The following is a 10,755-nucleotide window of genomic DNA, read 5'->3' on the forward strand; positions in this document are numbered from 1 at the left end:
TGTACACTATTATGCCTCATTAATTTCAACATATGTTGATATGCTAAGAATGCCTGCAATTTAACTCTGCTTTATTTTTATTTTTAATGAGCCAGTTCAATTCAATGACAATCTCTGAACTATTTTTTTTTTTAACTTCAGTTTTGTCCAACAAAATTGGCTCAAGGACCCAGCAAAACATAGGCTCAATTTGGGTGACTTTGGGTCAATCATTCCCTCTTAGCCCTACCCACCCCACAGAGCTGTTGTGGGAAAAATAGGAGGAAAAAGGAGTCTTAGATATGCTTGGTTTATTTTTAAAAAAGTAAAGGTGGGATATAAATAAACAATTAATAAATAAAAACAAGCACTATCCCAATAGATAAATATTCCATTTGAATTAATAGTTGGTGAGAAAACATGTATTAAATTTCTTATCGACTGATCACCTGAGAACAACTAGTTCACACATTCGGTCTGCTTTATTTCTAAATAAATAAAGCATTCTCTCTCTCTCTCTCTCTCTCTACATCTCTATCTATATATATATATATATATACACACACACACACACACACACACACACACATACACATATAAGGTAACATATTTTAAAGTATTCATCACTGTTGTATTCTTGCCTATCGTCTTGGAACTCAAGATGGCCTTTGTGTGGATCTGTCATCATTTTATCTCCACAGCGATAAAATGAAGCAGAGAAACCATAAAATGAAATGAAATGATAAAATGAAGCAGAGAAACCAACAAATTCCATATAAAACATTTCACACAAACTTAAATGAAGACCGTGAAACCATGTCATAGGACAAATAGGCAGAAAACCAGCAGTTGGTATCCACAAAGACCGCAACTGTGATTTGTCTTATTTTTCAACAGCTGCATATACCACCTTCTCCCTCAAAGAGGCTGACAATGCATGGGCCTAACTGAAAATCATGAATGAAGACAAATATTGCATTTCCCAGTATAATTTGAAGGACCCAATCTGGGTCGGTTACTAGGACCAGAGCTTTAGTCTTCCGAGCTTTGGGCTCATATTGGAGGCCATTCTCACCAGAATATGTCATTAAGAGTAGGACTCCCAGGTCCTAGTCCTGTATCTCCATCCATACTATCTCATCGGTAACTCATCGTCAAATATGAAATAGCTGTGCATTTCTTAATGATCATTTGTGCTGGTAACAGGCTAGTTGTGGCTTCTAGATACTTGAGCCACTTCAGAAATTCACAGAATATGATTCAATTTAATTATTATTTCAATTTAAATATATTCAATTTCTACCCTCAAAACTATGCTATAGAGCACTGCACACCAGAACAACCAGATACAAGAATAGTTTTTTTCCGGAATGCCATCACCCTGCTAAACAAATAATTCCCTCAACACTGTCAAACTATTTACTAAGTCTGCATTACTATTACTATTCATCTTCTCATCCTTCCTTTCCTACCCATCTCCTCCCGCTTATGACTGCATGAATGTAACTTTGTTGCTTGTATCCTTATGTTTTTTTAATTGACTGTTTACTAATATAATTTGATTTGATTTGGTCGCTTATTATTATGTTTCCGAAGTATGATTTGATTGCTTATTTGTACCTTTTGACTACTATTAAACGTTATACTTATGATTCTTGATGAATGTATTTTGAGTAGTTTGGAATACCGCTTCTGACTGGCCCCACCCCCATCTATTATCTGCCTCCCAGTCCCAGCTGATTGGCTGGGTCTTCTTTTGTTGCCCTGCACAGGAGAACAGAGCTGGAAAGCAGGTTAGTGGGGTGGGGAGGGAGTGGGGGTTTTGCAGTATCCTTCCCCTTTTACACCCACCAAGCCACACCCACCAAGCCACACTCACAGACCTGGTAGCAAAATTTTTTGAATCCCATCACTGCACGAGATGTATGTTTTGAGCATTTCAGAAGTGTTTCAAGCTCAAAATAGCACTGGGTATTCAAAACAGTTCACAAAGCAGCCTATTCTCAAATATAAACTACGTGTAAGCTTTGAACTATGTCATGCTTGAAACATTTTGCACACCCATAGAACATACAAGTATTTCATGCTTGAAACATTTTGCATTTTGAAATATTTTGCATACCCCAAAAGACACAAGAGGAAAGATGTGAAGGAATAGCAGTTTGATAACAAGTAAGCAATAGCATTTTGGCTAAACTTACATTTCAAAATATTAGGTGTTTTTTGTTTAGTACAGGACATTACAACCTAGGATAATTATGAGAGCTAGAAAAGGGACAATTTACCAAGGAAGAATACCTAGAAATAGTACATAATTATAGAAAGGACATTGGAAAATTAAAGGTCAGAATCAATTAAAATTGGTGAAGGAGGCTAAAAACAGCAAATAAGGCTTCTTCGGTATGCTCAAAATAAAGAGAAAGAAAATATCTCTCTATTAGCTGTTCAATCAAGATGACTAGGAAAGAAAAGGTAGCGGATAGCAAGGAAAAGGTAGAACTGTTCAAAACTATTCTGGTTCAGCGTTTTCCAACAAGAGGCAATGTGTTCTACTGGGTAATTGTGAACAGTAGGATGGAGGAACAAACTGAAAAGTTACCAAGAAAAACAAAACATCTATTTACATTCAATGACTTTAAATTCTAAGGTGAACTTCATCCTTGTGTACTGAGTTGGCTTTTTGATATACTGGCCAAATCTTTATGATCTTTGAAAAATCTGCAGAAAGATAAGAGGGCCGTACAACTGGAGGAGAACAGTTACCCCTATTTTCAAAAAAGGGGAAGAAGATTCACCAATCCTCTTCAGTTGGATATCAACACATGGGGAGATTCTAAAGCAGGTCACATATTGATGGATCTAGGAGTACTCTGAAAATAACGTAGCCAAAAGCAGCACTGACAGGTTTTTATTCTTCAACATAGTGACTAAATTAATAGACCAGCAAAATATTGTGAACATAATATATTTAGATTTCAGCAAGGCATTCGACAAGTAGACCACAACTTACTTCTAGTAAGCTAGAAAAAAGTGGAATAGATAGCACCACCACTAGATGGACTCGCAACTGGCTGACAAACTGTACTCAACAAGTAGTCCTTAATGGGTCTAAGTCTACATGGAGGGAAGTAAGCAGTGGGTGCCACAAGGTTCCATCTTAGGCCCAGTACTGTTCAATATCTTCATAACGACTTAGATGAGAGAATAGAAGGGGAACTTACCAAATCTGCAGATGATACTAAGCTGGCAGGAATAGCTAACACCCAAAAAGATAGGCTCAAGATCCGGATGGATCTTGAAGACTAGAACACTGGGCCATATGTAACAAAATGAAAATTCAATGTAGAGAAAAGTAAAGTCCTACATTTAGGCAAGAAAAACCAAAAGTACACATATAGACTGGGTGAAACCACGCTCAATAGCAGTAACTGTGAGGGGGATCTTGGAGTCTTAGTGGATAACTAGCTAAATATGAGCCAGCAGTGCAGCAGCAGCAGCCAAAAAAGCTAATGCAATCCTAAGTTGCATTAACAGAGGGATGCAATTGAGATCGAGTGAGGTACTAATACCACTCTACAAAGCCTTAGTAAGACCACACCTGGAGTACTGCATCCAGTTTTGGTCACCACATTATAAAAAAGTTGTTGAGACTCTAGAAAAAGTAGAGAGAAGAGCAACCAGGATGATTAGGAGAGACTAAAACATATGAAGAATGGTTACAGGAACTGGGCATGGCTGGTCTAGTGAAGAGAAGAACCGGGGAGACATGATAGCAGTCTTCCAATATTTGAGGGGCTGCTACATGGAGGAAGGGGTCAAGCTATTTTCTAAAGCACCTGTAGGCCAGACAAGGAAATATGGATGGAAACTGAACAAGGAGAGATTCAACCTGGAAATAAGGAGAAACTTTCTGACAGTGAAAACAATCAACCAATGAAACAGCTTGCCCTTGGAAGTTGTGGGAACACCATCACTTGAGACTTTCAAGAAGAGATTGGACTGCCATTTGTCAGAAATGGTGTAGGGTCTCCCACTTGGGCGGGGGGTCGGACTGGGTGACCTCTTCCAACTCTGATTATCTGTTTTTACCATAATGTTTTGATTGAATAACTTTTTTAGTATAATGGAAGAATGCTGCAGACACATCTTGATTTCATCAAACACCATGACACGAGATAGCATTATAACTAATGAGCAAAGCAGGATTAATAATTGTACTGAAATAGTTTTTTTGTTTTTAACTTTGTTATACATCATCCAATGTCACTTGATTGTGAGATGGAGGGCTACATAAATATGAAAATCAATAAGTAAAATCAAACTGAAGAAAGATATTAAATGGAGAGACATGAAATTTACTCCAGAGTCTTGAACATTTTGATTTTTGATTTGAACGAAGAAGAAATACTCGTAGGTAACACAATATTGGGTGATTAGTGATCCTTGCAAATATAAATAAAATTCAAAACAATTTTGAACAGTTAGACAAATGGGCTGAAATATCAGTATGAAATACAACCGTGAAATACACAGTTGTGCTCTTAGGAAACAATAATCTAATGTGAAACACAGAATATAGGATATTTGGGTTGGCAAAAATACTTGTGAAAATGATCTTGAAATAGTAATTGATTTCACACTGAATATGTGTCAGAGTGATGTGATTGCAAAACAAGCAAAAACTATTTTAGACTCCATTAATTACAATTTCTAAACCACGAGCAATAATTACTCCATTTTACTCTGCATTGTTCATACTTATATCTTGAACAATAGGTTCTCTTCTGGGCATTACAATTTAAGAATTCAGAAAAGTGGTAATAGGGCAAAAAGAGAAGGACAAAAAGGATGAGCAAGGGATTAGAAACAAGTTTTAGGAAGAGAGATGAAAGGATCTGAAAAGTGTTTAGTCTTGAGAAGACTGAAACAGAAGATGACAGCATTCTTCAAAAATGTCACCTTGAAAAACTTAAAAATCTCAGAAAGTAAGAATCAAAACACAGATATCCTTGACTTACAATGATTTCTTCATCAACTCAGGGCCTCCCTCTCTGCCAGAGGCACCATATGCTCCAAATAACAACTGCAAGAGGGAGAGCAGAGACGGTGTGGGCACCTCACTTAATGACCACAATATCATTATTACCATAATTCTGGGCTCAGCTGTGGTCGTAAGTCAAGGACTACTTGTAAAGAGCATACTATAAAAAAGATAGATTCCACTTATACTGGCAAAAGCTCCCAGACAATGAGAACATTTTAACTACAGCAGAGAAGGCATTACTCCTCGATCCCGCCAGTCAGAGATCCTCAACAGGCCTCCAGCTGATTGGCTGGGTCTTCTTTTGTTGCCCTGCATAGGAGAACGGAGCTAGAAAACAGGTTATTGGGGTGGGGAGGGAATTGGATTTTGCAGTAACCTTACCCCAGGAGTGAGGTGGGAATGGAGATTTTTGCAGTATCCTTCCCCTGCCATGTCCACCAAGCCACACCCACCAACCAAGCCAAGCCTACCAAGCCACGCCTACCACAGAACAGGTAGTAAAAAAATGTGAATCCCACCGCTGCTCTACAGCCTCCAGGCCCCCTAAAAGGGTAGCTACAGCATCACTCAGTCACCAGATGTGGAGATATAAAATTGAGTGTCATCAGCATATTGATAATACTTGATAGCGATGAATGATTTCACCTAGTGACTTCATGTAGCTATTAAAGAGCAGAGAGAATACCCTGAGGTACACTGTTAGAGAACATGACTTTCTATCAACATTGACTGAGCCTTTGCATCTAATTTCCATTAAATACCACTTTATAATACCTTGCTAAGACCGCACTTAGAATACTGCATCCTGTTTGGATGTTAGGTGTTTAGACTCTAGAAAGAGTGCAGAGAAGAGCAACAAAGAGGATTAGGCAACTGGAGGCTAAAACATATAAAGAACAGTTGCCTGAATTGGGTATGTCTAGTTTAGTGAAAAGAAGAACTAGGAATGACATGATAGCAGTGTTCCAATATCTAAGGGGCTGCCACAAAGAACAGAGGGTCAATATTTTCTCCAAAGCACCTAAAGGCAGGACAAGAAGCAATGGATGGAAAATCAAGGAGAGAAGTAACCTAAAACAAAGGAGAAATTTCCTGACAGTCGAAAAATTAATCAGTGGAACAACTTTCCCCCAGAACACTGGAGGTTTTTAACAAGAGATTAAACAACCATTTGTCTGAAATGGTATAGAACCCTGGTGGCAGGGGTGGGATTCTACCAGTTCACACCTATTCGCTAGAACCGGCTGTCAACATTCTAAGCAGTTCGGAAAACCGGTTGTTAGAAGAAATTACTGGCCTAATCCTGTAAGGAAGGCAGGAAGGAAACATTCTGGGGTTGCTTACAGAAAGTGCCTCTCTGTTAACCCTTATTACATTCTTGGCAGGACTAGACTTCCTGTCTCAGGAACGTCTCTGGAGTTTTCCCCCCACTCTTTTGCTGGTATTTTGCTTATGTGGAGTGACTATTTAAAGTTACAATGGCACTGAAAAAAAGTGACTTATGACCATTTTTCACACTTACGACTGTTACAGCATCCCCACAGTCATGAGAGGCCAGGCGAGGAGATGCGTGCCTCGATGTGAGTGATATTGAGTTGGCCACATCTAGCCAATAACATGACCACCAAGCCACGCCCACCAACTAAGCCACGCCCACAGAACCAGTTGTTAAAAAATTTGAATCCCACCCCTGCATGGTGGCGAACCTATGGCACGCGTTCCAGAAATGGCACGCAGAGCCATTACTGCAGGCACGTGAGCACTCGCCCAGAAAACATGTACTGCACATGCGTGCGCACTGCCTGCCCGACAGCTGATTGTCAGGTATCTGGTGTGCATATGCCGGGACGCGCCAGTGCAAAGGAGACACTCAAGCATGTGCAGAAGCACCCCGTGCACATTAGGAGGTTGCACATGCATGTGCAGAAGCATACAGCATGGGTTGCGCGGGTCACGTGAGTCGTGCATGCAGAAGTGCGGGTTGCGTGAGTTTCACAGGTTGCTCGCGCATGCGCAGGAGGCATGAGGGGCGCACGCATTGCCTTCTGGGTGACGGCACGCGAGCATGAGCAGGTAAGCGCGCGCGCAATTATTGGCCCAGGAGCCCAAAAAGGTTAGCCACCCCTGGTATAGAGCTTCCTGCTTGAGAAGAGGGATAGGCTAGAAGACCTCCAAGGTCCCTTCCAACTCTGTCATTCTGTTCTTCTGTTTAGTGACTGTTCAAATTTACAACAGCACTGAAAAAAGTGACTTATGACCATTTTTCACCCTTGACTTACAGTAGCCACATGATTTACATTCGGGTGCTTGACAACTGGTTCATACACGGTTGCAGTGTCCCAAGGCCACGTCTTCCCCTTTTGTGACCTTATGACAAGCAAAGTCAACGGGGAAGCCAAATTCACCCTAACTAACTTAACAACTGCATTGATTCACTTAACAAATGTGGAAGGAAAGCCGTAAAATGGGACAAAAGTCACTTAGCAAATTTCTCACTCAGCAACAAAAACTTTGGGCTCAATTGTGGTCTTAAGTCAAGGACTGCCTGTATCTGTTCTCAATATCACACTACAGAAAACTACAATTGCTGATGTACTCTAAAGAAAATCTTGCTTAGTTAATGGGTATGAAACCAGCCTAGTTTGAAGCATACTTAACCATCAAAGTTCTTAACCAACAGCTTCACTCAAGTCTGTAATGCAATTATAAACTATCCTGTGTCTAAATTAGATCTTTGGGTATTTTTTTAACCCTTTCTTTCTCTAAATCATGCTTTTATAGTTATATTATGCAGAAATGCTCTGATATTTTGCAGCACAATCTAGGTCATTCAAAAGCTAATCTTGTGTTTATTACAAAATCGTTGTACCTAAGATTTCAACATATTGGTGAGTAATTAACCTAAATATTTACCCTACACTGAATGTATTTTTAAACCATTGGGGCATACAAATTGGCATGGGGGAGATTGATTGGTTTCATGCACCGCTTAATGATTATTTACTGAATAAATAATAATTGATTAGATTTGTTCAGCACATTACCCCACAGACAATGGTTAAGTAATGTAAACCTGTAAGCTTTGTGTTTGCACACCACAGTTACTTAAAACTAAGCAAGTTTCATACTGGGTATATCTAGTTTAATGAAAAGAAGCACTAAGGGAGACATGATAGCAGGGTTCCAATATCTGAGGGGCTGCCACAAAGAAGAGGGAGTCAAGCTATTCTCCAAAGCATCAAAGAGCAGGACAAGAAGCAATGGATAGAAACTAATCAAGGAGAGAAGCAAATTAAAACTAAGGAGAAATTTCCTGACAGTTAGAACAATTAACCAGTAGAACAACTTGCCTCCAGAAGTTGTAAATGCTCCAACACTGGAAGTTTTTAAGAAGAGATTGGATAACCATTTGTCTGAAAAGGTATAGGGTTTCCTGTCTGAGCAATGGGTTGGACTAGAAGACCTCCAAGGACCCTTCCAACTCTGTTATTCTTCCCCCCCCCCCCCCCCCCCCCCCCCCCCCCCCCCCACCACCCCCCCCCCCCCCCCCCGCCCTCCCCCCCCCCTCCCCCTCCCCCCCCCCCCCCCCCCCCCCCCCCCCCCCCCCCCCCCACCCCCCCCCCCTCCTTCCCCCCCCCCCCCCCCCTTTCTCCCCCCCCCTCCCCCCCCCCCCCCCCCCCCCCCCCCCACCCAACAAAAACAAAAAACCCCCAAACCCCCCCCCTTACCCCCCTCCCCTGCCCCCCCACCTTCCCCCCCCCCCCCCCCTCCCCCCCCCCCCCCCACCAACCCCCCCCCCCCAAATCCCCCCCCCCCCCCCCCCCCCCCCCCCCCCCCCTTCTTGTTCTGTTCTATATGATGCGATTAAAGGATCCCGTTGTTGAAAATTACTATCCTTAGATACTATCTATCTACTACGTCTTATCTATCTACTATATCTAATATATCTATCTATCCACTATATCTAATATGTCTAATATCTACTATATCTATTTATCTATCTATCCATTATATCTACTATATTTAATACCTATCTATCTATCCAATACATCTAACATATCTACTATATCTACCATGTCTAATATATCTATCCACTATATCTAATATATTTACTATATCTACTATGTCTAATATATCTATCTATCTATCCACTATATCTAATATATCAAATATATCTTATCTATGGAGGAGAGCTCTCAGTTTCCTTATTTTCTCCATGAAAGGTGCGGAGAAGCTGCATCGTTCCAGTCCCTGGTAAGGGGCCCACCGGAGATCCCTGACCAAACCGGAGGACAACAGGCCTCTTCTGCGGGTGGCCGCCACTGCACCAGCATTTCTCCACCCCTCCAAACTTCCTCCTCCTCCCCCCCTTCTCCCCCCCCCCCCCCCCAAAGCACCTCTTCGCCTTTCTCCAGAAACCGCACGGCGCCCCACCGCCAAGCAAGCCGGGTCTCATCCTTATCTTTGCGGGAAAGGAAGGGGAGGGGAGGGAGGAGGGCGGCACGATGCAGCGGGGGAAGCGGACCCACCAACCCGAAGCCCGCCAGCCCGCCGAGGGCAACCTACCCGCCTGCCTTTCCCTTCATGGCGTTAAGGGACCAGGATGCTTATTTGGTGATGTCTTCGCCTGGAGAGCATTTGGCATTATTGTTATTATTGTTGTTGTTGTTGTTTTAAAGCCGGTCTCCCGAGGCGTCCGCACCCGGAGAGGGCGTGACCCGCGGGGCGGCGGACAGAGGCGCCGCACCCGGCAGGCGAGGGGGGCGAACTTGGTAGCAGGTTTCTCCTCCTCGCCGGCTGGCCGCAGCCTTGCGGTCGCCCGGCAACCGCGGGTTCCCTGCGAGCATCTACCGGCGGCCGGCGGGAGCGCGAAAGGACACGCGCAGACGGCGACTCCTGCCACGGGCGGGCGCGGGGCTGGGTGCCGGCGGCCTGGGTGCCGTCCCCCCCTCACCTTGGGCTCGGGCTCCCCTGCGGGGCTCGTTCCCGACCTCCCCCGCAGGAGCGAGCCTTGCCGCCTTGGGGATGAAGGTGTCAGCGTCGTGGCCTTTGGTAATGCCGCAGCCGGAGGAACTGCGTAGGGTTCCCGTTCGGGAAGTGGAGAGGGAGTGGAGGGGCGGCGAGCGGGGGGGCTTCGGTGAGGCAGGGAATCTGTGGCCTACTCGCTGGGGCCGAGCTGCAGAGCTGGGAGGGGCAGGCCAATTGCAAATCGTAGGCCACCGGATTCACCGCTCCTGCTTTGAAAGGAAAGCGAGTTACTTTCCTCTGTCTGTCTCTCTACCTATCCTACCCCCACCCCCCATCTATCTATCTATCTATCTATCTATCTATCTATCTATCTATCTATCTATCTATCTATCTATCTATCTATCATTCTCTTTTCTACCTATCTCTCTCTATCTATCTATCTATCTATCTATCTATCTATCTATCTATCTATCTATCTATCTATCTATCTATCTATCTATCTATCTTTCTATCATTCTTCCTATCGTTCTATCTATCTGTCTCTCTATCTATCTATCTATCTATCTATCTATCTATCTATCTATCTATCTATCTATCTATCTATCTATCTATCTATCTATCTATCTATCTATCTATCTATCTATCTATCTATCTATCTATCTATCTCTATCTCATTCTCTCTCCTATCTCTTCTATCTATCTATCTATCTATCTATCTATCTATCTATCTATCTATCTATCTATCTTTCTAACTATCTATTCTA

At 42.8% G+C, this 10,755-nt stretch overlaps 1 protein-coding gene across 4 annotated transcripts in view; it reads right to left on the reverse strand.

Moving 5' to 3' along the window:
- The window catches only part of NALCN (sodium leak channel, non-selective), a 222,852-nt gene extending 212,676 nt beyond the window's left edge, over nt 1-10,176 (reverse strand). Inside the window, exon 1 of one of the 4 annotated variants that reach the window (XM_087937920.1) lies at nt 9,978-10,176. The gene's annotated coding sequence lies outside the window, so the exon portion shown is untranslated. The other 3 variants (XM_087937918.1, XM_026708401.2, XM_087937919.1) reach the window with 3 other exon arrangements.
- Between the last annotated feature and the right edge of the window lie 579 nt (nt 10,177-10,755).

The sequence above is a fragment of the Pseudonaja textilis genome, chromosome 8 (assembly GCF_049901715.1).
Source record: "Pseudonaja textilis isolate UNSWEBS1 chromosome 8, rPseTex1.2, whole genome shotgun sequence".
In the NCBI taxonomy this organism is placed as follows: Eukaryota; Metazoa; Chordata; class Lepidosauria; order Squamata; family Elapidae; genus Pseudonaja; species Pseudonaja textilis.